At 41.1% G+C, this 25,708-nt stretch overlaps 1 protein-coding gene across 6 annotated transcripts in view; it reads right to left on the bottom strand.

Moving 5' to 3' along the window:
- The window catches only part of LOC140727912 (rho GTPase-activating protein 6), a 533,233-nt gene that overhangs the window by 245,053 nt on the left and 262,472 nt on the right, over positions 1-25,708 (bottom strand). The window lies entirely within an intron of this gene.

Below are 25,708 nucleotides of genomic sequence, written 5' to 3'. Positions count from 1 at the left end.
TTTTCTTTCTCAGTCATTTTCTACTTCCTGAGATATAGCATTGAATAGGTCTTTCTGGCCCTTTGAGCTGCAATGCCCAGCAAACCCCCAATTTAATCCTAGTCTAATCATGGGGCAATTTACAATGACCAATTAACCTTCTAACCATAGGACTGTGGGATGAAACCCATGCTCTTACGGGGAGAACATACAAACTATTTATAGGCATTTAAAAAAACTGACAAACATGCAATGTGCAGAGAAAGAGAGAAAAAAAATTGTGCACATAATAAAAGTAAGCAAATAGCATTTAGAACTCCTGTCTTGGCAAGGTCCTGGACCCACTGCATTTTCCCAATTGCCACAATAGGTCTATGGTGGATGCAATCTCATTTGTTCTTCACCCAGCCTTAGATCACCTGGACAATTCTGATATCTATGTCAGGATGCTGTCTATGAACTGCAACTCAACACTTAATACAATCATTCCTATAGTTCCAATCAAAAAGCTCCAAACGCTGGGCCTCTGTACCTCCCACTGTAACTGGATCCTTGACTTCCATACCATAAGTCCACAGTCTGAGTGGATTGGAAATAACATCTCCACCTCACTGACAACACTGACGCTCCTCAGGGATGTGTGCTTAGCCTGCTGCTCTACTCAAAAAGGTGGACTCCATCATTAAGGACCTCCATCACCCAGGGCATGCTCTGTTACCATTGCAATCATCAGGAAGGAGGTACAGGAGCCTGAAGGTACACTCAGTGATTGCGCAACAACTTCTTCCCCTCTGCCATCCAATTTCTGAATGGACATTGAATCCATGGACACTACTAACACTACCTCACTATTTCTTTTTATTTTTGCATTACTTATTTAATTTAATATATACACACACACACACACAGAATCTGTTATTCACTGTTTTTATTATTATGAATTGCAATGTACTGATACTGCAAATACAACAAATTTTACAACATATATCAGTGATATTAAACCTGAATCTGATTTGTTTCTGAGTGTTCAACCAAAATCACTAAAGCAGATTTATTTGGGCATCATCGCACAACTGCTGGTAAATCCTTGCTATACGTGGTCTTGTGGAATTTATGGAGATAAAAACTTACTCAAGAAACACAAAATGCAAAATAAACAACATATTTTGTCAATTTTTGTCACGGTTTGCATTGGAAATGAAATTCCTCCCTAACACAGGGATGTACTGTAAATATTATTATTTTCTTTGTAGAACATGATGAATAGCTAGAAAATTTTGGGCACCATAATTGTAACTTGGTGCTGAATACATCATTTTGTAACTGCTCTGCTGTAAAGACTCTACTGCTTCAATACAAGATCCTTTTGCACATGTTTAATACCATCTCTAATACCAGTCTAATGTAGACTATCCAATGTTACAACATCTTTTAATGAAGGGTTTAATAAACTTAGCAAAAAAAGGGACTGAAATAATCATGGTAACATTAATCTTCAACACTAATTGGGAAAATCGAAGTGTCCGAGGTAGCTATGGGGTCAGAACATGTGAAATCAACTAAAGCTTAGGCATTTTTAGATATGGCTGTGTGCAACTACACCGTAAGCGAACTTCCAGGACGAATGAACACATGCTGAGCTTCTTATCCAGTTTCAAAGTGAGAAACTGAAGTCAAAAATTTAAATTTGTAACTTAAAGGCAATCGCAGATATGAAGGTAGAACTGACCGAAGTGGACTCTGAAAATAGATTAAACATTAATGTGTGTTGAAGAAGGGTTCAAATTTGTAAGTAAGTTTGGCAACGTTGTAAGGAATCGTGGTAGTCCAGAACACTGGGTAAAGTTTTTCAAACTTGTAAAGGATGGTGGAGCATGTGAGAAGGGAAGAATATAGAGTGTGCTAGTAAACTATCCAGAGATATTAAAACATACAATAGGAGCTCTATAAATATAGAGGGTAAAGGAGTAGTTAAGGATGTTAAAAACAGGGGGGGGTTAACGAGACACTCTGGCTACGTCCACACTAGACCGGATAATTTTGATAATTTTCACGTAAAAACGATAGGTGTCTACACTAAGTGTTTTAAAAAATATCTCTGTCCACATTGAAAAGGATATTTCGGCGAATCTCCTCCTACTGCGCATGCTCGGGACACATCTACCGAAAACAAGCGACATGTTTGGGTCGAATCTCGCTGTGAAAGACTTGGTGCGTGTTTGTTCAGTTACAGACTAGAAAAACTTAAACGACGACAGCTGTTGGCTCTCGCGCAGGAGGACTTAAAACTAAAAAAAAACAAATACTGGAGCATACGGCGGCAACCGACAGGGAGTTCATGGATAGATTAACCCGGCTCACGACGAACATTGAAAAACTGACTAACTCTGTTGCATTAATAAAGTACCTTGTTAAATGTATAAAACATATCACTGCATATGTGTTGAAGAAGGGTTCAAACTTCTTCAACTACATATAACACTGCATCAGTGTTATCTTGTATTTCCATACAATGTTACATTAGGCTGTTACACATCTATTGTCAGAGAAGTACTTGCATAAATAGGTAAACCACCTTCCTACAAGCAAGGACAGAAAACAGGGCGAAGTGAGTATACTTATTTATTCAGTAAGTTATGGGTCAAAGTATTTGGCGAGTATATTTCTAACTCTTCTGGCTTCAGTCTCATTGCCGTCTGCTCTGAAATTGTTAGGTTGCGTTCAAGAAAACAATGAAATAGCGCGCTGCCGTCTGACAGCGTTTTCAGATTTCTCTGGTTACTCCCTCCACACTGATCTGCCCAAGTGGCGTTTTCAAAATTACACACCCTGGAGAGCGTTTCTGAAAAGCTCCAGTTTTGGGTGATGAAAACGCCGTTTTAGTGTGGACGGAGGGTAAAAACAAAGAGAAAAAGCTTCGGTTACGGATTTATCCGGTTTAGTGTGGACGTAGCCTCCGTTGGTGAGAGCTGATCATGGGTATTGTGTCCTAGCTCTCTATGTGATAGGCAAGCCAGGCCAGTATGATATGGAGAGCAAGCTGTTGCCCACACAGCAGGCTCCCCCTCTCCACTTAGCTGATTAATCTAAAAGAATGGCAGAGACCAGCAGCGTCACAGGAATTGCCAGTGTTGAACTCAACGTAGGACACCCTTCGGGAGTCCATCTTCTGATATTTCCTCGGGGTTTACTGTGAAAGCCTTCCCAATGAGTGGGTATGGCTGCAAGGCAGCAGAAGCTTGAGATGAGAGTTTGCCTTCTCCTAGACGAGCTGCCAACCATGACTGATGGGCCCTATCAGCCCAAAGCGACTGGTTTTAAGGCACCAGTAACATGGCTTTGCCCCTTCTCCTGTCAGCCGAATTGATTCTGCTGAGCTCAGTAGCTAAACCACACATGGAGGCCAGGAGTTGGACTTGGTTGTCAGAGGCTACTTGAGATGCACATAATTGAGAGCATTTAATAGGTAGCGAGAGCTTATCCCCACTACCATCCCCCCAACTATGACAATCGTAAGGAACCAGGGTGGTTCATGAGGACTAATAAAGGCAGTCTGTTTGAATTTTGAAAAGCTGCCATACAAAAGATCATGGAAGTTGTTTGAAAATTGAAGGTACTTTATGACTCCATTGACATCTGCATTTGTTTGATGCACTGGAAAGGTAAATGCAGGAATTGGAATTTAGACCATCTATTTCAAAGGGGCACACATACACATCATAGCAGGTGTGCACTACCTTCAAAGTTTGGGATATTACTGTATGTTCTAATAGTCAAATACGTATAAACAAATCCAAGGACCCTTTGTTTTTTGACTTTAAGATTCAAGTCCCATACCACCAGGCTCAAGAGCAGCCACATCCCTTCAACCATTCATTTCTTCAAACAACCTGCACAACAATCATCACTATGACCACTTTACACTACAATGGTCTTTGTAATGGTTGTTCTAATTTGTTCTTTCTTGTATAGTTTACATTCAATTAATAGTTTTCTTGTGGATATTGTGTATTATACTACTGCTACAAGAAGTTTCATTTTACCTGTGCATTTTAACCTTTGACTTTAAGATCAAGTCTCCAGTCATCAAATACCTGGTTGTGGTCAAGTTAATGGATTAGTTATCGAGAGGCCAACAATTTGGAACTCACAGTTCAAATCCCATCACTAAAACAAACTATGATAATCCGGGATAACTAGTGTCCTTCCCTGAAGAAAACGGAACATTCTTCCCCAGTCTGGCCAATGTGCATCTTCAGACCCACCAAACCAATCAGTTCAAGAGAAATTAGGGATGGGCAATAAATGCTGGCTATCTTGGTCATTATCAAAATTTGCATTCAAATCATCAATTAGATGACAAACTTGAAGAAGGTGTGTGGACGAAAGCCTGTCCTAATGGTTTACAAAGTGTCAGCAAGATTCCATCCCCACAACTGAAAAAAAAGGCTATATTAAAAAAAGGACATCAGAGCAGTGCCAAAATTTTTGATGGGAGTCTGAACAAAACTGTATCCCTTGCCAGACTGTAGAGTATTCAGAAGGCACGGGTTTTAAATAAGTGGAAAAGCAACTGGGGAAATGAGAAGAATCGATTCACATAACGAGTTGTTACAGCCTGAATATAGTCCCTGACAAAGTGGAGGAAGCAAACTTAAGAATAACTTTGAGGACATCATTGGATATTTACAAAGAGAGGGAGGAAATAGCTACATGGATCTGGGGAGAAAGCAGGAGAGTGGAACTAATTACATAGGTCATTCACAGAGCTGGCACAGCTCACCTGGGCTGAACAGTTCTGTGAATCGACCTCAGACAGTAATGAGTTAGCAAAGTCAAGCCTGCAGCTGAAAGTGCAGGGCAGTGAAACATCTTTGCTTTAATTAAAGTTCATTTGCGCATTCTTCCACTTTTCTGTCTGATTTTGGAAGTGTACAACACTATAAGCAACACACACGAGCCCAGAATTAGTCAGCTGGGAAGAAATCAGGATGAAAACAAAACACAATTCTCCATGGCAACCAGAGCAAAAATTCGCCAACAGAGAAAAATGCTGAGACATCTATCTATGAACTGCTTGTGTTAGGTTGACAGCAGGCAACAGCTTTCCAACCTCCATGGAGACCAGCTATCCCACTGTGCATTAAAGGCAGAGATCAATGCAATTTTCACAAACTGCATTTTCTGTGAAATTAGAACTGAGGCAGTAACAAAGTGTTGATCCTGGCCTGAACTGTCACAGTCGCCTCTCACAGCAAGATCTACCACAGAAGGTATGACCTCCAGTAGAAATCATTCCAAACTGATGTATCCATCATTGTGGCTATCCATCAAACACCTAACTGTATTCGCATATGATGGCTCAGCGAATTTAACCAACAAACAGCTGAGTCAAACAAACCAATGAGATGTCAGCTTTTGCCCATGCTGAGTTTGAGGTATCCGAGTTGGGTCAACAGTGGAGTCAAACAGCTGTCGTTAACATCCCTTGCAGATGGAAAAAGATATCAGCTAACATTGGTAGTTGGTAACTGCTACAAACTGTGCATGTGACAATTAAGTGTAAAGCTCCCTGCAGTCAAAAATTAAATTAACATTCCCTGTAAAGGTGTGAACAGCCATTGGGTTCTTGCTACTAAACTATCCAATTAATGTTCAACAAAACATACTGTGTGATAGAATACTGGTGCATTCTGTGCAGCTGAATTTTAGTAAAAACTCAATACTATGTGGTGAATTAGTTGAGTACTTTCTTAAGTTAGATCCTGGTCTACCTTGCATTTGACACAAGTAGAGGGAGGCTGAAGGACATGTGCATTAACATTCGAAAGTATGCAATATACAGGATGATGTCTCTTGCATAAGATAGCTCATACACACGAGGCTTGTGAATGAGATGGTCCTGGCATCCTAAAATAGCTATAAGCATTCCAGTTTTGGTTAAAGGAAGTCCAGTGACCCAGACCACCCTTCCAAATAAGGCAAAGATTCCATGTATCTCTTTCAACCTCACCTACTGCATTCAGCACTCCCAATATGGCCTCCTCTACATCGGCAAGACCAGGCACAGACCAGGTGACCAATTCACAGAGCACCTGCTCCCCGCCCACACTGCCCTTCCTCAGCCCCTTAGTTACAAACTGTTTCAAATTCTCCTTCCTATTCCCACACCAACCTGTCCATCCTTAGCCTTCTGCACTGCCAGAGAGAGTCACGAAGCAAAGCGGGGGAACAACGCCTCATAATCCCCTTCGTAGTTTATAATCCAACAGTTTGAACACCTCCAGTTCTCCATATTCCCCTTCTCCCTCCTTCCAATTCTCCTCTAGCTCATACTTCCTCTCCTCCCCCAGCAACCCATATCTGTCTCTCTCTTCCTCTCAGTTCCATCTGCCCACTACCGATACGTTTCACTCACTGGCTCATCCCCACTTCCACAAATGATCCTGATTGCATCTGCCCTTCATCTCTCCCCTACTGGCTCCCATCATTACCTTCCACTCTCACTGAATTCTGGCTCTGGTAGTGTTCCTGCTCAACACCTTCCAGCAGCTGTCTCCGCCTGAACCGTCCCCTCTCTATCTTCCTTTTTCCCTCTACCTCCATCTATCCTTCCGCTAACTCCACCCCTTCCTCTCCTCTATCTGCCTCAGTCAGCCCATCATCCCCCTCCCCACCTCCAGTCCACCAGCAATCTCTTTACCTTTCTGTTTTAAACTAACTCAGCTCCCCCCCCCCCCCAACCCTGCAGTCCTGATATAGTGTTTCAACCTGAAATGTAGAGAACGCCTTCCACCTCCATTTCCTAAACCACAGACCTACTGTGTCCCTCCAGCAGATTATTTGCTACTCCAGGTTCCAGCATCTGCAGACTCTTGTATCTCCAGAGTCTAATCATACCTGGTCTGCTGTCAAGGAATTCAAAGTGTCTACCATCTTCATGATGCTCCCACAAGTACATTTGTTCAGTCCCTCCTTCGGCTCCCAACTTATTGCACATATCGCCCAAAGTCTATCTGCTCCTCCCTCAGTCTTCTCTCTGACCAACTGTATGCAAATCTCTTCCTGCCCGACCAGCCACCGAGCTCCAATTACTCATCCAAACATTTCCGGACATCAGGTGTGAAGGTAGCAGGGGAAAGCAGAAGTCTAGTCTATTTTGTTCCTACAAGCTTAGTCTAAGAATGCAAGCAGCTTCTGGAAAGTTCTATACTAAAACATAGAAACATAGAAAACCTACAGCACAATACAGGCCCTTTGGCCCACAAAGCTATGTCAAACATGTCCTTACCTTAGAACTACATAGGCTTAACCATTACCCACCAGCAGCCCATTCCATGCACTCACCACTTTCTGCGTAAAAAAACTTAGCCTCAACATCTCCTCTGTACCTACTTCCAAGCACCTTAAAAATATGCCCTCTCATGTTAGCCATTTCAGCCCTGGGAAAAAGCCTCTGACTATTCAAACGATCAATGCCTCTCATTATCTTGTACACCTCTATCAGGTCACCTCTCATCTTCCGTCGCTCCAAAGAGAAAAGGCCGAGTCCACTCAACCTATTCTCATAAGGCATGCTCCCCAATCCAGGCAACATCCTTGTAAATCTCCTCTGCACCCTTCCTATGGTTTCCACGTCCTTCCTGTAGTGAGGCGACCAGAACTGAGTACAGTACTCCAAGTGCCTTCTCCACAACACCACAACAAGCAGTCAGCAATATTCTTGAAGTCACACCAGCTGGTATTGCAGGTGTTCCAGCAATCTGGTAGGCACGATAAAAGCTGAATGAAAAAATGGTTCCCTTTTCTCACTAATTTCTACATTCATTATTTTTTTGCTCAAACCCGTTTAAGGCAAAAATATTTTTAGAGAGGCTTCATCTTTTCTGTTGTGAAGAAATATGATAATACGAAAAGTCTATTATCTTTGGGGTTATATTAAAATGTGCTCAGTGTAAGTATGCAGACAAGAGGCTGATTACATCACGCACTTTTCAGGAAATCCTCAATGAAGGATATTATCACCTGTTGCAGACGGTTTACGTTTTGTACTTCGGCTCACAACTTCCAATTTGTGTTTGCTGCGGGTTTCCTGTTCCTGTCCTGGCACGCCGAGAGGATCAACAGTAATGTACTGGCAGTTAAATCACAATATGAAGCTGTCTCAGTATTGCCTCTCATGTGCCAAGAGATTAAAGGATCACAGATTATTTAGACCAGCAAAGCAAAGACAAGAGCAACAAGGTGGCACGTCTCTCCCCTCTGCCCACTGCGGAAGCAGCTGATCATGGCAGTATTCCTGCAAAATAATGTATCAACTGGTCATGCGCGCAATCCTTAACGTGATACTGATAAGTATTACAAACATTACAGAAGTTTTGTACATACAACAGAAAGTCAGAAATTAATAAAACCCAGGCCCTGACTCCACTCTGGACAGAGATCGAAGATACCACGACACTATTCTGGTTGATAGTTGTCCCTCTGCCATCATCAGTAACAAAGTGACCTGATTACTTATTTCAGTAGTTTCAGGGAACCTGCTTTGCAAACTTTGGTAACTATTTTTCATATATTTTGTCAGCATCCACACTTGGACAGTAGATCTTTGACAAATTTCTATAGATGTGCAGTGGAGAGTGTATTGACTGGTTGCATCACGGCCCGGCATGGAAACACTAATGCTCTTGAATGGAAAATCCTACAAAAAATAATGGACACAGCCCAGTCCATCACAGGTAAAACAATCCCCACCATTGAAGCATGTCTACATGGAGCGCTGTCGCAGGAAAGCAGCATCTATCATCAAGGACCCCCACCATCCAGGCTAAACTCTCTTCTCACTGCTGCCATCAGGAAGAAAGTACAGGAGCCTCAGGACCCACACCACCACGTTCAGAAACAGCTATTACACCTCAACCATGAGGCTCCTCAACCAGAGAGAATAACTTCACAGCTTCAGCCGCCCCATCACTGAACCATTCCCACAACCTACGGACTCACTTTCAAGGATGCTTCATTTCATATTCTCCATATTAATTGTTTATTTATTTATTTTTAAATTTCTTTTTGTATTCGCACAGTTTGCTGGTTTTGTCACAGGCTGTCAACCCTGTCAGTATAGCCTTTCACTGATTCCATTATGGTTACTGGATTTATTAAGTATGCCTGCAAGAAAATGAACCTCTGAATAATATAGGGTAATGTATATGGACTTCGATAATACTTCAAACTTTGAACTTATTGAAATTTGAGCTAATTGGTTGTAAGGAGCTTTGGGAGTTGCCTAAATTGCCACATGAATGCAAGTCTTCAATAATCTGACTGGAAATGTCTCCTCAGGCCGTGTAGAATTTTTAAACAATGTTCCTCCTCTGAACTATTATAAAGTTACGCCCACTGGAGTTAGAGTCACACTGTAGGGAAACAGACAATTTGGCCCACCATTTCCCTACCAACTAGTGGGCACCTTTCCACATTAGTTCCATTTTCCAGCACTTGTCTCAGAGCCTTCTGTGCTCAAGTTCACATTGTCATGTATTTAATATTTCAGTAAGATTTGCATAATTGTATATGTATATATACCTGTTATAGGAATAAATACGTGAATTACATACGTCATTATGCCAACACATGATACGTGTGCACTTCACTTAAACACAAAGTCAGAGTCACTTTTCAGACTCTCGTGTCTTCCTTTGAATTATTTCAGTGCTTTGAAGTTTCAAAACATAACAGTGGCAGTGAAGAATTTTTAAAATGAACCCGAGTCGGCTACCGACCTGTGAAGTGCAAAGAGATGCTCGAACTGAAACAAAAACACAGCGAGGGACATCGAGTTAAGAAAAACAGTTGCAGCCCAGCACGTGCAGGGACAGTTGAGTTTTTAAAAAAGGCAGAATTCCGAGTTCATAAACAGTGAGTCCCGGGTGATAATAATTATTAAAAGAAATAATTGATCTTCTAATTGTATGGAGTTTAATGCGGACAAGTGTGAGGTATTGCACTTCAGAAGATCAAACCAAGGTAGAACATACAAGGTAAATGGTAGGACACTGAGGAGTACAGTAGAACAGAGGGATCTGGGAATACAGATACAAAATTCCCTAAAAGTGGCATCACAAGTAGATAGGATTGTAAAGAGAGCTTTTGGTACATTGGTCTTTATAAGTCAAGGTATTGAGTATAAGAGTTGGAATGTAATGGTGAGGTTGTATAAGACATTGGTGAGACCAAATTTGGAGTATTGTGTGCAGTTTTGGTCACCTAATTACAGGAAAGATATTAATAAGGTTGAAAGAGTGCAGAGAAGGTTTACAGGGATGTTGCTGGGACTTGAGAAACTGAGTTACAGATAAAGGTTGAATAGGTTAGGACTTTATTCCCTGGAGGGTAGGAGAATGAGGGGTGATTTGATAGAGGTGTATAAAATTATGATGGGTATAGATAGAGTGAATGCAAGTAGGCTTTTTCCACTGAGGCCAGGGGAGAAAAAAACCAGAGGTCATGGGTTAAGGGTGAAGGGGTAGAAGTTGAAAAGGAACATTAGGGGGGGCTTCTTCACGCAGAGAGTGGTGGGAGTATGGAATAAGCTGCCAGATGAAGTGGTGAATGCGGGCTCACTTTTGACATTTAAGAAAAACTTGGACAGGTACATGGATGAGAGGGGTTTGGAGGGATATGGCCCAGGTGCAGGTCAGTGGGACTAGGCAGAATAATAGTTCGGCACAGCCAAGAAGGGCCGAAAGGCCTATTTCTGTGCTGTAATGTTCTATGGTTCTATGGTAAGAGCAGAAATGATTGCCTGCATCAGAAAGATAGGCATGTTTGATTGCACAACAGATAACTAGATTTCATATAGTAAGCAAATTGAGCAGTATTTTCAAGTAAGTGAAATAGTCAATGATTAACAAGTGGCAATTTTGCTAAATGCATTGGGGTTAAAGGCATTCAGTTTGCTTCAAAGTTTAACTGCTCCAACCAAACTAGCTGAAGTGAGCTTTGCTGCTATTGTGAAAGTAATGCAGGAACATTTAGAATCAAAACCATTGCTGATCGCAGAATGCTTTAGATTCCATAAGCAAAAGGAAGGGCAGTCCATTTCAGTGTACATGGCTGAATTGAAGAGATTGTCTGAGAATTGTCAGTTCAGTAATGGGCTTAATGATTCACTGAGAGATCATTTAGTTTGTTAAATCTTACAAGAAAACATTCAAAAATAGCTAAAAGAACAAATGAAATCACTGCATCAATTGAAACAGCAGACAGACACAATTGAGTTGTAGTCAGGAATGAAAGTGAGCATAAACAACTTCTCAATAGAAAGTGGCCTGGCTGAACAAATTGTGCTACCATTGTGGCAGGGGCTCACATACAACAAGATCAATGCAGATTTAAAGGTAATACTTGCAGAAAATGCAGCAAAGTAGGACGCATACCAAGAGCATGTCAGGCAGAGAAACATAAATGGACCGCGCAAGGAAGAGAAAAAGATAATAAGTCAAGTTGCAGTTTCAAGACGCGTACGAATCTGCATGCTGTTGGCAAGAAGAAACTGCAGTCTGACCAAGGACAGGGGAAGCAGACAAGTTACTTTGTTTCCCCCATTTTGTGGACTCTGAACAGTGTCTTGCTCTTGGATAATCAGAGCAACTGAATGTGGACACAGGAAGCTTCAGGTAATGATCTGCTAAACCTGAGACCATTAGTTATGTAAAGGGAATGGACTCTGAACTGATCCTTGCTCTGGGACAATCTAATCACAGCAATAAACCTGAGACCATTCTCAGAGGAATAGCTACTTGTTATGTAAAATACCGGACCGGCAATCAGTAATCTCGTTAAACTCTGTCTGGGTTGCCTCATTTAACTGGTTTGTACCAGTCAGAGTGTAAAGACACAAATACACAAGGCTGGGGTGGGCAGAGCCATGGAACAATGTTGGCTGTAGCCCTGTACAATGACCAGTAAGAAGGTGACCCAGGTAGCTCAGGTGACCTTGAGCCAATGGGATGGAGGTCTAATGGCTTAATTGATCAGGAACAGTACAAGACTCAGAAGCTCCAAATATGCAGGGGCGATAACTCTCCAGCAGCCAGAGACCAACCATCGCGGATAAGGAGAACCCCACGGACACGTGGAGATCAGGATCACAAGGAACGCCTGGCCAGTGTAGATTCCTTTCCTGGGTAATATCCTTTTCTCTTCATTGACTGGTCATGGAGTGTCAGGGAATTCTAGTAGGGTACACACAGAGACAATTTGTGAACCCACGTGCTTTTAATTGAAACAATATAAGTTGCTTTATAACTGAAAAAGTTGTTATAAACTTACAAAGTAAGTTGTTTTTCTTTGAAACCGATTCCATTGATGTTCATTCAATGTTGGCACGGGCTTCCAAATGCACGAGCTGCATGTTGTATAAGTGTTACTTGTGTTCTGAGATCTTTGTAATTTCGTGAAATTGCAAGAATTAACTAATTATCTTGACTACATACCGACCTGCCTAATATGAGATCTCTTTCAGTGTAGGTGGGACTAGGTGAGAGTAAGCGTTCGGCACGGAATAGAAGGGCCGAGATGGCCTGTTTCCGTGCTGTAATTGTTATATGGTTACTTGTCGATAACTACAGATTCTCTGTGCCTCACTATTACAAGGGGTGATTCTTGTAACAATGCTATTGATAAAAAAATCTGATAATAATCACAGTGATACAGGACTGGTAAGCCTTGAGGTTTACAATGTAAAAACTAACAATAAACAAGCAATAAGGCTTATATCAGAAGTGAACGGCAAATTAATTAAAATGGAATTAGATTCTGGTTCAGTTCTTTCAATCATTCTGCAAAATGAGTTTCAATGGCATTTCAGAGTTACTGAACTGAAGCCTGCAGATTTCCAACTTAGAACTAATACTGGAGAAAAGGTAACTCCTGGGGGAATGATATCCGTGACAGTGAAAGATAACAACTAACAAAGCATGTTAAGCTAGTATGTGGTAAAAACAGGAGGACCAGCATTGTTGACTGAGGCAACAATTTGACTGGAGGCCTATCCACTATTACCATGCCACATCCCCTGCAATAGAATTACCTGAAAGCAAGTTAAGAACGGTGCTACACGATGCCACAACTGTCTCCAAGCTGTACACCATAAACTGTTGTGGAACACATATGATGTACACATACTTCAATAATAAATGTACTTTGAACTTCGTAGGCCCATTGTGCAAATTTAATAATGTCTTTGTGGCACATGTCAGTGTCTAGATGAAGGCAGTTTGACAATCTAAGCATGTTTTATCTATTTTGTTGTCGCCTTTTCAACACCAGGCGATGAGAGCAGAAGCCCATACAACATGCTTATATGCTGTATTGGCTGATTTGAAACCATGTATCCATATATGGCCCAAATTCTTCAATATATTCTCTTAACAAAACTAAATGCAAATTTCTCTTCCACAATATACAATAAGCATTACTCATTAAATGATGAATTTCCAAATATGCTTTTAAGATTAAAGATACAGAAGCAGAATCGGGCCATTTGGCCCATCGAGTCTGCTCTGTCACTTGAGCATGGCTGATCCATTATTCTCTCAATCTGATTTTCTTGCCTTCTCTCTGTAAGGTTTCACACCCTAGCTAATCAAGAACCTATCAACCTCTGCCTTAAATATACTCAATGACCAGGCCTCCACAGCAGCCTATGGCAACAAATTCTAGATTCACCACCCTCTGGCAAAAAAATTCTTCCTTATCATCAAGCTAAATAGTCTTCCCTCTATTATGAGGATGTGCCATCTGGTCTTGGACTCCCCCACCACAGGAAACATCCTCTCCATATGCACTTTATCTAGGCCTTTCAACATTTGATAGGTTTCAATGAGATTCCCTCTCCCTCCCCATTCTTCTATATTCCAGCAAGTTCAGGCCCAGAGCCATCAAATGCTCCTCACAAGATAAGCCTTTCATTCCAGGAATCATTCTGAAGAACCTCCTTTGAAGCCTCTCCGATGCCAGCACATCCTTAAGACAAGGGGCCCAAAACTGCTCAAAATAATACTTCAAGTGAGGCTTCATCAATGCCTTACAAAGCCTCATCATTACATCCTTATTTTTATAATCTAGTCCTCTCAAAATGAATGCTAACATGCTATTTGCCTTTCTCACCAGCAACTCAATCTGCAAATTCACCATTAGGGAATCCTGTACTCCCAAATCCCTTTGCACCTCAGATTTTTGAATTTTCTCCCTATTTAGAATATAGTCCACGGTTTTATTCTTTCTACTAAAGCACATGACCTTCACTTCCTGACACTGTATTCCATCTGCCACTCTTTTGTCCATTCTCCGAATTTTTAAGTCCTTCTGCAGTCTCCCTGCCTCCACAACACTACCTGCTACTGCCCATCCACCTATCTTCATTTCATCTGCAAACTTAGCCACAAAGCCATCAATTCCATCATCAAAATGATTGACATCCCATGACACTCTATTCATCCATAGTGTTTTCTTACTCTTTGATGTGTTCATAATTCTTAGAACGTATTGATCACCAAAGATCAATCAACTTCCATTAAGCCTACCTCAAGCACTGTTTTGTAAATAAAATTACTGAACACGTTAAGAGCTCCAAAAATATACCACATTTTCAAAGGTTATACTATATCATCAAAAATCTCGTGTATTAAGGTGAATAGTTGAATAGCAGATATTACACAGCTTTCAGAGAGCCAGGTTTAATCCTGACCTTAAGGTGTTGTTTGCTCTTCGCATGTTTTTCCTGTAACTGCACTAATTCCTCTGGGTGCCTTAGTTTCCTCCTGCATGTGAAAGATGAACTGGCAGGTTAAATGGCCGTTGAGCATTATTCCCCGGTTTGGTAATTAGACAGGGTGAAGTTGGAGAAAGTCGATAGCCAAATGAGAGTGAACAGGTTTCTGGGAAATAGATGGGGGTAAGTTAGAAATGATGGGATTGCTCTAAGAGCTGACATTAATTCAAATGGACTGAATTGCCTCCTTCTAAAAATAAGTACACTTAATAATCAGAATCCAACTCTCCACAGTTATGCTCCGATCTTCTGGATTTTACATGAACCTGATTTAATTAACCTTTACTTGGGAATCTGATTCTAGTATGTGATAGCAATGGAGTTATTTAGTAATGCCACTGAACAACACACAACGTACATCACAGAATAGACTACGGAACCCAAATGGTCAAATACCAGTGTTTTTGACTCAGCTTAGGACTCCACCCTTCTTCCTGCACTGCCCAGAACCCCACTATCTCCCACTCCTTCAAGCTGCCGTTTAAATCCATCAATGCTATAGGTCTATTCCATTGCATCAGCCTGCAAGCTTTGCATTTGTAGCACTCTGTTTTAAGAAATCCCTTTAAAATTATTTATTTAGCCTGTTGATAAGCAAGCTATAATTATTCTTCTTCAACCTGGACTCTAACACAAGTGATGAGGGACATTAAATTCATAAGTCAACATAATATGCAAAGTATTACCATTTCTGGAACTTAAATTGCATACTTTTTTTGGGTAAAATATTTGCCTTTGGCCAAGTTAATTAGACCATAGCAGTACTAAGCTTTGCCTTTAACAGCTATGTTCTGGTAGTATAGAGAACTGTTGTAAGATCAGTAGTTAAAAGTATTAATCACTTTAAAGGTATAGAGATACAGAATACTACAGCACAGAAACAGTCCCTTTGGCCCATCTAGTCCATGCTGAACCATTAATCTGCCTAGTCCTATTGACCTGCTCCCAGACCATAGCTCCCCCACACCACTCCTATCCATGTACCAATCCAAATTTCTCTTAAATTGTTGAAATCGACCTCACGTCCGTCTCTTGCACTGGCAGCTAGTTCCACACTCTCATGGCCCTCTGAGTGAAGAAGTTCACCTTCATATTCCCATTAAATATTTCACTTTTCACCCTTAAACCATGACCTCTAGTTGTAGTCTCACCAAACTTCAGTGGATAAAGCTTGCTCGCATTTACCCTGTCTAGACCACTCATAATTTTCTCTACCCAATCTCCCATCAATCTTCTATATTCTAGGGAATAAAGTCTTAACCTATTCAACCTTCCCTAATAACTCAAGTCTTCAAGTACCAAAACATCCTTGTGAATTTTCCTTCCGCTCTTTCAACCTTATTTATACCTTCCCTGAAAGTAGGTGACTAAAACTGCACATAATACTCCAAATTAGGTCTCACCAATGTCTTTTAAAATTTCAACTTAACATCCCAACTCCTGTCATCAGTACATTGATTTATGAAGGCCACTGTGCCAAAACCTCTTTATGACCCTATCTTCTTGTGACACCATATTCAAGGAATTATGGAAGTGTATTCCCAGATCCCCCTTCTCAGTGCCCTACTGCTCACCATCCAAGACCTATCTTGGTTGGTCCACCCAAAGTGCAACACCTCACACTTGTCTGCATTAATTTCCATCTACCTTCAGCCTATTGTTCCAGTTGAACTAGATCCCGCTACAAGCTCTGATAGTCTTCCCCACTGTCCACCATACCCCCAATCTTGGTGCCAATCTACGTTATCATACAGATCGTTGATATAGATGACAAACAACAACAGACCCAGCACCAGCCACTGTGGTACACTTGTCACAAGCCTCCAGTCAGAGAGACAACCATTTATAACCACTTTCGGACTTCTTCCAGGAATATTATAATATAATTCTATTATTATTATCATTGGCTATTAAATATTTGGAATATATGATTTTTCAACATTTGTGTCAGAAGTGAAGCATAACAGGACTACTTGTCCTTTAAGCCTAGTGTTGACTACCAACTATCCCTATCCTCAGATATTAGTGTTGGTCAAAGGCAAAGAGACAAAGCTGCAAATTTTAGAGGCTCAGTATTAACAGTACCAGAGCGTATCCTCAATTATGAAAGGAGTCTGGTGTAGTTTTGAAGAGTAAGATGTCAGCACACTGTATCAATTGCTAAAGCAAATATATCAGGCAGTCTCAGGAGTTTCATTTTCAATCTCTCGTTGCTAGATTCAGAAGTTCCCACCTACTTCAAAAGGGCAACAGTGCCCAAGAAGAGCAGGGTGAGCTGCCTTAATGACTATCCTCAAGTTGCACTCAGATCTACAGTGATGAAATGCTTTGAGAGGTTGGCTATGGCTAGAATTAGCTCCTGCCTCAGCAAAGACCTCTACCCACTGCAATTTGCCTATTACCACAATGGGTCTATTGCACATGTGATCTCATTGGCTTTCCATGTGGCCTTGAATCAGCTGGACAATACAAATATCTACATCAGGATGCTGCTTATTGACTACAGCTCAGCATTTAACACTATTCCTACAGTTCTGATTGAAAATCTCCAGAATCTGGGCCTCTGCACCTCATTCTAAAACTGGACCCTCGACTTCCTAACCAGAAGACAACAGTCAGTGCAGATTGGAAATAACATTTCCACCTCACTGACAATCAACACTGGCACACCTCGGGGATGTGTGCTTAACCCACTGCTCTACTCTCTCCCTACACTCATAACTGTGTGACTAGGCACAGCTCAAGTGCCATTTATACATTTACTGTTGATACAACCATTTTTTGGTAGAATCTTGGATGGTGACAAGAGGGTGTAGAGGAGCAAGATATACCAGCCAGTTGAATGGTATCACAGCAACAACCTTGCACTCAATGTCAGAAAGACAAAAGAACAGATTGTGAACTTCAGAAAAAAAGGGTAAGACAAGGGAACACACACCAAACCTCATAGAGGGATCAGAAGTGGAAAGAGAGAGCAGTTTCAAGTTCCTGCATGTCAATATCTCTGAGACCTAACCTAACCATTCTGACTGGCTGCATCACTGTCTGGTATGGGGGTGGGGGGGGGGGGGGGGGGTGGCGGCTACTGCACAGGATCAAAGTAAGCTGCAAAGAGTTGTAAAAGTTAGTCATCTCTATCATGGGCACTAGCTTTCATATTATCCGGGACACCTTCAGGGAGCACTAGGCAGCGTCCATCATTAAGGACCCCCACCACCCAGGACATGCCTTCTTCTCATTGCCACCATCAGGAAGGAGATACAGAAACCTGAAGGTACACACTGAAGAATTCAGGAACAGCTTCTTCCCCTCTGCCATCTGATTTTTGAATGGACATTGAACATTATCTCATTACTTTTTTATTTCTGATTTTTTGCACTACTGTACTTAATTTTAACTATTTAAGACATATTAATACTGTCATTCACAGATTTTTCCCTGTATTATCCTGTATTGCATTGTACTGCTGGTGCAAAGTTACAAACGTTTGTAATAAATTTCATGACATATGCTGGTGATATTAAACCTGATTCTGATTTAAAGGATCCTATGTAATAATGATGAAAATTTGGGTGTTGACAATTTCTAGTGAAGGAGTGTGTTATCAACAGGTATATAATCAGAAATTATTAATTAATTTGCTGCAATATCACTAGTCAATCATTGTTTGAGCAAAGGGAGTATTTTGTATTCATTATTTCCTCCTCTGAGATGCCCTGGATGTGAGAGTGCTGAGCTATCCCAGCATTGAGCTCACTGGTGGCTGACATGACATCAGTTGGCTCTCTCTGAGTGTGAACCATTTTAACCCTGACTCTTCTGATGGCACACTTTCCACTGTGGATCACTTGGTATGCATTAGATGCACTGCTTCGAGAAATCTCAGAAAATATTTAAGAAAATGTACTAATTGAAAGCAGTATCCACTGACATTCACCCTTATAAAGCCAAGTTATTTGACTGGCCAAATTATTTTGATCGTCTTATCCAAAGCTTCAATTCCAATTGTAAGTCTGCACTGCAGTCACCAGAGAAACATTTTCCCTATTTATTCCTGATTTTTTAATTGCTCTTGCCCTGAAGCATTCTCCGGAACCAAAGAGGATGGATTGAATAAGGTTACATATTAATCACAACGCAATGCAACTGTGCAAGAGGCTTAAAGGCTGAATAGGCAACCTACAGCACGTTTCCATATTCCTAAGACCAGGAGTTTTTGTCCAATTCTAGTTACCATTGGGAAGACAGCAATGAACAGTCTTTTTGAAAATTGTTGCACACTATACAGTGAACATTCTTTCTCAATGCCGTAAGGTAGTGGACCTCAAGGATTTGACCCAGTAGTGGTGAGTGAGGAAATAGGGAGAGTTGTCCAGGTCTGGATGTGTATGACTACGTCGTGGTGGTGGTGGGTGTATGCGCGCAATTATCAACGATAATCCACTACTGTCTGTTTGTGTGTGTGTTTGTTTTATAGTGAGAGCATCATTTGGCGTTATCAACAGTGGAGGTTTCAACTGAACAAAGATTAGGCTGACGTAATTTCATGCCTGATTATTAGTATTTGCATGGCAGTTTTCACGACCTCAGTTTCTGTTTCATGCTTAAAAGCAAATGGAGTACCTTCAAAGTGGTAGTATCAGCTGTCAGATTTGTAAATTGTAAAATCCCATAAACAGCAATGAGTCATAGAAGACTACAGCATAGAAGCAGGCCCATTCTGTGTCGGACTATTAATCTGCCTAGTCCCATCGACCTGCACCTGGATCATACCCCTCCCATCCCTGCACCTATCCAAATTTCTCTTAAACATTGCAATCAAACCCATATCCACCACTTCCACTGGCAACTCATTCCACACTCTGGATGAAGAGCTCCCCCCCACCCCCCATGTTTCCCTTAAATATTTCACCTTTTACCTTTGACCCACGACCTCTAGCTCTAGTTTCACTCAACCTCAATGGAAACAGCCTGCTTGCATTTACTCAAACTACACCCCTCATAATTTTGTATACCTCCATCAAATCTCCCCTTATTCTCCGACACTCCAGGGAACAAGTCCTAATCTATTCAACCTTTCCCTATAAGTCAGGCCCTTAAGTCCTGGCAACATACTTGTAAGTTTTCTCTGCTCTCTGGTAACCTCCCTGTGTTGGTTGACTGGGTGATCAAAGGATCTTAGTGGTTATGAGAGATGGTACTAAGAGCTTCATAACATCTAGCTCAGAGGCCACTGTGTAGTCATTTGTTCAAACTGATGGCACTACTCACAGTGCACCACTATCTCACATTTTCACATTTCCGTTTTAGCAGGTGGAAGGGAATATTTACATGCATCCCTAATACTATCAAGGAACGTGTGAACACACAGTCACAATTGTAACAGAACAATGGTTTTACAGATTCCAGTTGAATCATCTTGCACATACTCACTGGCCAGGTACCCACCTGCTTCAAGCAGGCATCAAATACCCTGCTACCCACAAAAACCACGGTAACCTTCATGACCTCACACCGCACCCCAACACACCCCAGTCTCTGAGGCCGATGTGAGAGCATCCTTCAGGAGGGTGACTCCATAGAAAGCATCTGGCCTGGATGGCGTACTTGGCTGACAACAAAACTCTCACTCAACGTCAGCTGAAGTATGCATCTTCACTGTCCAGATGTTCCAGAGCTGAGTGAAGAGCCAATGAAATGGCATCTGCTGTGACCTGTGTGACACTAGGCAAATTGGAGTGGACCTAAGCAGGGGTTGACATGTTTCATGACCAATCTCTCAAAGCATTTCATCACTGTGGATGTAAGTGCCACTGGATGGCAGTCACTAAGGCAGGTGACCACATCGTTTGTGGGTACTAGTGTGATTGAGGCCTGCTTCAAGCAGGTGGTACTTCAGACTGCCAAGAATGAAAATGTAAACAAACACGACAGCTGATTAGTGCAGGAAGACAAAAGAGCTGATTATTGACTCGAAGAGGAAGACAAAGATCCACTGAAAGTCCTCATTAGGAGATCAGTGATGGAGAGGTTCAGTGACATAAAAATCCTTGGCATTATCATATCGGAGGATCTGTCCTCGGGCCAGCAAGCAAGTGCTATCACAATGAAGGCACAGCAGTGTCTCCACTTTTTTTTTTAGAAGTTTCTATAGATTCAGCATGTCAGCTGAAACTTTGACACTGTTCAACAGATGCACAGTGGAGAGCATCCTACGCGGTTGCATCACATCAGCCTGGTAAGGAAACGCCAATTCCCAGGAATGGAAAAATCTACAGAAAGTGGTGGCTAGACCCCAGTACACCACAGGCAAAGCCATTGCCACCATTGATGCATTTACAAGGAGTATTACCACAAGAAAGCAGCATCAATCATCAAGGACCCTCATCATCCAGAGCCATGTTCTCTTTTCACTATTACCATCAAGCAGAAAGTGCTGCCTTAGGTCCCACACCTCTAGTTTCAGGAGCTGTTATTAACCTATAACTATCAAGCTGCTTAAGTGTCGATAACTTCACTCACCTCAACTCTGAATTGGCTCCACAACCTACACACGCACTTTCAAGCACTCTGCAACTCAAGTGCTCAGGGTTATTTATTTACTTGTGTTTATTTGCACAATTGGTCTTCTTTTGGACCCCAGCTACTTGACCGTCTCTGTTTATATACAGTTTCATTAATTAATTTATTTTTCCTGTAAATGCCTGCAATAATATGAATTTCTCAGAAGTATATGGTGACACACGCACACTTTGATAATAAATTTACTTTGACTCTGAGTCTACAGCTCAGCATTCAGAACTCATCGCTAAGCTCCAAGCCCTGGGTTTTGGTACCTCGCTATGCAAACAGATGCTCAATTTCCTCATGAGGGGAAGAGAGGGTCAGTAGCTTTAAATTCCTTGGTGTTAACCTCTTTGGGAATCTGTCCTGGGACCAGCACAGATAGTTAAGTGTCTTCACAAAGAAAGCACTACTGTCTTAGAAGTTTGCGTAGATTTGGCATGTCACCAAAAAAGTTGATAAACTTCTATAGATGCACAGTGGAGAGTATCCTGACTTATTGCATTATAGCCTTGTATGGAAGTACCAATGCCCAGGAATGGAAAAGACTGAAGAAAGTTGTGGATGCAGCCCAGTCCATGACAGGCAAAGCCCTCCCCACCACTGAGCACATTGACATGGAGCACTGCCACAAAAATGCAGCATTTCTGGTTCTGGGTTTTTGTTTTATTTGCAGATTGTATTCATCTGCACATTGGTTGTCTGTCAGTCTTTGGCTGTTTATATTTTTTTTTCATAAATTCTATTGTATTTTTTGTTGTAAATGTCTGCAAGACAATGAACCTCAGGGTAGTATATGGTAACATATGTACTTTGATAATAAATTTACTTCGAACTTTGAGCTTTGATATTTTCAGCTTTGCAAGGAAATGCTTTAGAGTGAACCTTGAACCTACAACCTACTTTGGAAGCAAAACACCATTCAACTATCTTTGCAAGTAGTCAGCTTGAACCAATAAACCTCAATTGACAGAGGTGTGGTTTGCTCCTTGCTTTGACTTATACAAGTACAGTCCTACAAAATTTATTCCCTCATTCCAGGAAAACAATGCTCATACTTTTTTAATCACTTTCCAATTGTTATCATTGATAGTTCTTCAGAACTTATGTCATAGTTTCTTATGAGTTATTAGTAACTAGCAAATTACCTGCTGAGTACAGATCATCCCTTAGGGAATTGGCTGGCTGAGTGTCATCTGTTTTATGATGGCGTGGCCTGCTGTGTATAGGGAGAACAGCAAAGAGACTGCCTCAGGCTGTGACTCCATTAGCAACATGTTCTCTGAGCCAGAACTTGTGAGTTCAAGCTCCACTCCAGACAAATGTGCTCAACGGACACGGCTACACCACAGAGAATGGCTAAGCCACACAGAAGTGCCATTTTTGCCAGGTGGAATCGCATACTGACACCTGGTCTAGGCTCCTGTTTGAGCATAAAGGAAAATGGGACTATGTTAACTTGAGTTTGTCCTCATGTCCTAACCAATACATCATTAAAGACTTCAAACTGCTATGCAGCCGGTTTGCTATGTATAAATTGCCTGCTATGTTATCTGCATTTCAATAATAATTGAATTATTGGATCCTCATGACTCATAGTACCAGGTTCAGGAACAGGTACCTGCACCTCAGGGACTGCACCAGTTCAAGAAGGCTATTCATCACCACCTCCTCAAGGGCAACTAGAGATGGGCAATAAACGCTGGCTTAGCTGGTGATGTCCACATCCCGAAAATGAATAAATAAATAACATTGCAAATGAACATAATACACAGTACAAATTCCAGTACAAGTATCTCATCTGCTCAACATTATACTTAAACTGAAATAAACATATATGTTTAATCAGTACAGCAGTGCATATTTCAACTGGATTCCCATATACAAAGAGTTCAAAAGAATAATTGAAGGGAAATTATACAAGGGAGGAATATTTCAGTCCATTTCTTCTGTTTTCCTTCCCAAGTATGGCAAACTGCACGAAAATGAGAAACAAATGTACATCATTTTAAGCAAAGTTCAAAGTAAATTTATCATCAAAGTACATATATGTAGTTGCCATTTTCTTGCAGGCATTCACAGTAAAACACAACTACAGTAGAATCAATGAAAAAAACAAGCAGTTTCTAATCATTATTTTATTCTCTGCAGAATGTTACATCTGGGAAAATTTTCTATTTGCCACTTATAGTTGGTTTGGAGATCTCTTGTAGAAAGATGAGGGAGGTTGTGAGAGATACTCTTGGGTCAAGAGGTTGAGAAGCCACGATGGAGGACTGAGCTTTAAGCTCATGGACAAGGATGGTTGGGTAGGTACATGGAATGGGGTGGTTTGAGTCTTGGCTTTGATCTCTTGAGGGAGTAAACAGTCTGAAAACGTGAGGGTGAAAGGTGCTTTAGTGTACCGTTGCCCAGAAAAAATAAAGTGGAGGTATTAGCTATTAGTGATCCCAATCCAGTACAGCAGTGGGAGCCCTATAGTTGCTCCAAAGTGTCTCTCCTGGAACACAGAGAAGGTCCCCCAAATGAAATGAATGCTCCATGAGGGGATAGTCACATCCCATGTGACTTGGAGGGCCCTCCCAGATTTCCAGTGATAGGTTTCACTGCGATGAAAAAAAGGATTTTCAGTTCCGTGAATGCTGAAACACAATGCTCTTCAATTGGATTTCTGAATATGACTGTCCACATTTTAGGTTCACTAACCTTGCTGTAGAAACAGCAAAATCGACCCCAAGAAATCATTTTGCCCAATATTGGAGTTTATTATTTGATTACTAAATCATCCTGTAGGAGTCGTGCATCTGTTCTCTATCTGCACTGTATTCTGTGTTCCACACTTATTATGTTTATTATGGTAACTAGTCACATGAGTGAGGACGTAGTAAAAGTTATGTATTTGTGCTTTGTTCTGGGCAGTTTTGAGCTGCAGACTGACAGATGTCATATATTTTGGTGACCACTTAGTTATGCTTAACCACTGAATTAAATCTGAAATTGCTTAACTCTACTTAACTTCAATTAAGTTCACTTAAGTATGCTTAATATCGCTCGTTTTAGTTTCATAAGTTTCATCACTTCAAGACTGTTTTGCTAATTGTTATTAAAGGATCAATTACAGTTTTTCAATTTTGGAACATTATTATTGGATTGACCAGAGGGTGCATCTAACGAGGTTAGCAATCTGTGGGGGTCGCCAGCAGTGGCATTGGGTTGTTAGAGTAGGCACTACACATCCATCTCAGCATTGTGGTGGTCAGCACTGGCCAGAATCCAAACTGGACCAGTTATATAAACGGTTGAGACTGGATTTCCAGCAGTAAGCATTTCATCTTGTTCCACCCCAGCTCTCCATACAATCTGCAAGGCACGTTAGGAATATCATTATCGCTTGTTGGGAGAAACAAGGATCTTACGGTAGCAGTTCTTTCTGAGTTGTAGTGCAATCCACACTAAACAGAATATCAATCATTATCCAAGCGTTTTTGTTGTTTTTTACCAGACAGCAGAATATTTTTGAAGTACACCTGTATTGGCCACAAGTAAAATTGAACAATGAAAGAAATGGTGGCCTGGATTTTAATCAATTGAAATCAGTTTGAAGAAGTAGAAATATCCTTAATTAGTCAATAATTTATAGCCCAGAGGCCAGTATTAATCTCTATAGAAATTGCCATACAACTTGACATACTTTATTGAAGGTGGACAGCTGCTATCCTTTACTAGACTTTCTGTTGATTGAGGTTACATTCAATTTAACACATTCCATTGACGGAACATGGAGCCATCTTCCAATTATGCTCAGATGAGCATAAGCAGGCAGGCAAGAACCATCCCCTAAGGGTGACTAAAGAACACCCTGCTATCTGACAACACTCTACTGTTGTTAATATAAGAGGTAAAGGAAAAGGAACTATCGAAAATATCTTGGATATCAAGAAAAAATATTCCATTTCATGAAAAAAAAACTTACACACAGACAATACACTATTATTAACCATAGCCACATGCTGCATTTTGGGATAATTATCAAGACCAATTTTAAAAATAATGTTCATTTTTAGGAGGGAATGAATTGGGTAAAAGATTTTCTTCTGGAGTGCTGGAGACCAGTTTTTCTCCCCCAATATCAAATCTATGGGTGTTCCTATATTAGGACCATAATACTCTCATAGGTTACCGTTGATTCTGAGAGACGGCCTGAGAATATAATGAATTATGTTATACAGAATACAAGACATTGGTAGTAGCATAAAGCACCACCACTGTCTGACCATTACATTCTTTCTTTGTTTCAAGTAGGAATACCAAAATAGGCATTGGACTATT

This window comes from Hemitrygon akajei, chromosome 5 (assembly GCF_048418815.1).
Source record: "Hemitrygon akajei chromosome 5, sHemAka1.3, whole genome shotgun sequence".
NCBI classification, from domain to species: Eukaryota; Metazoa; Chordata; class Chondrichthyes; order Myliobatiformes; family Dasyatidae; genus Hemitrygon; species Hemitrygon akajei.
The sequence above is the reverse complement of the archived record's forward strand: the minus strand, read 5'-3'. Positions and strand labels throughout refer to the sequence as shown.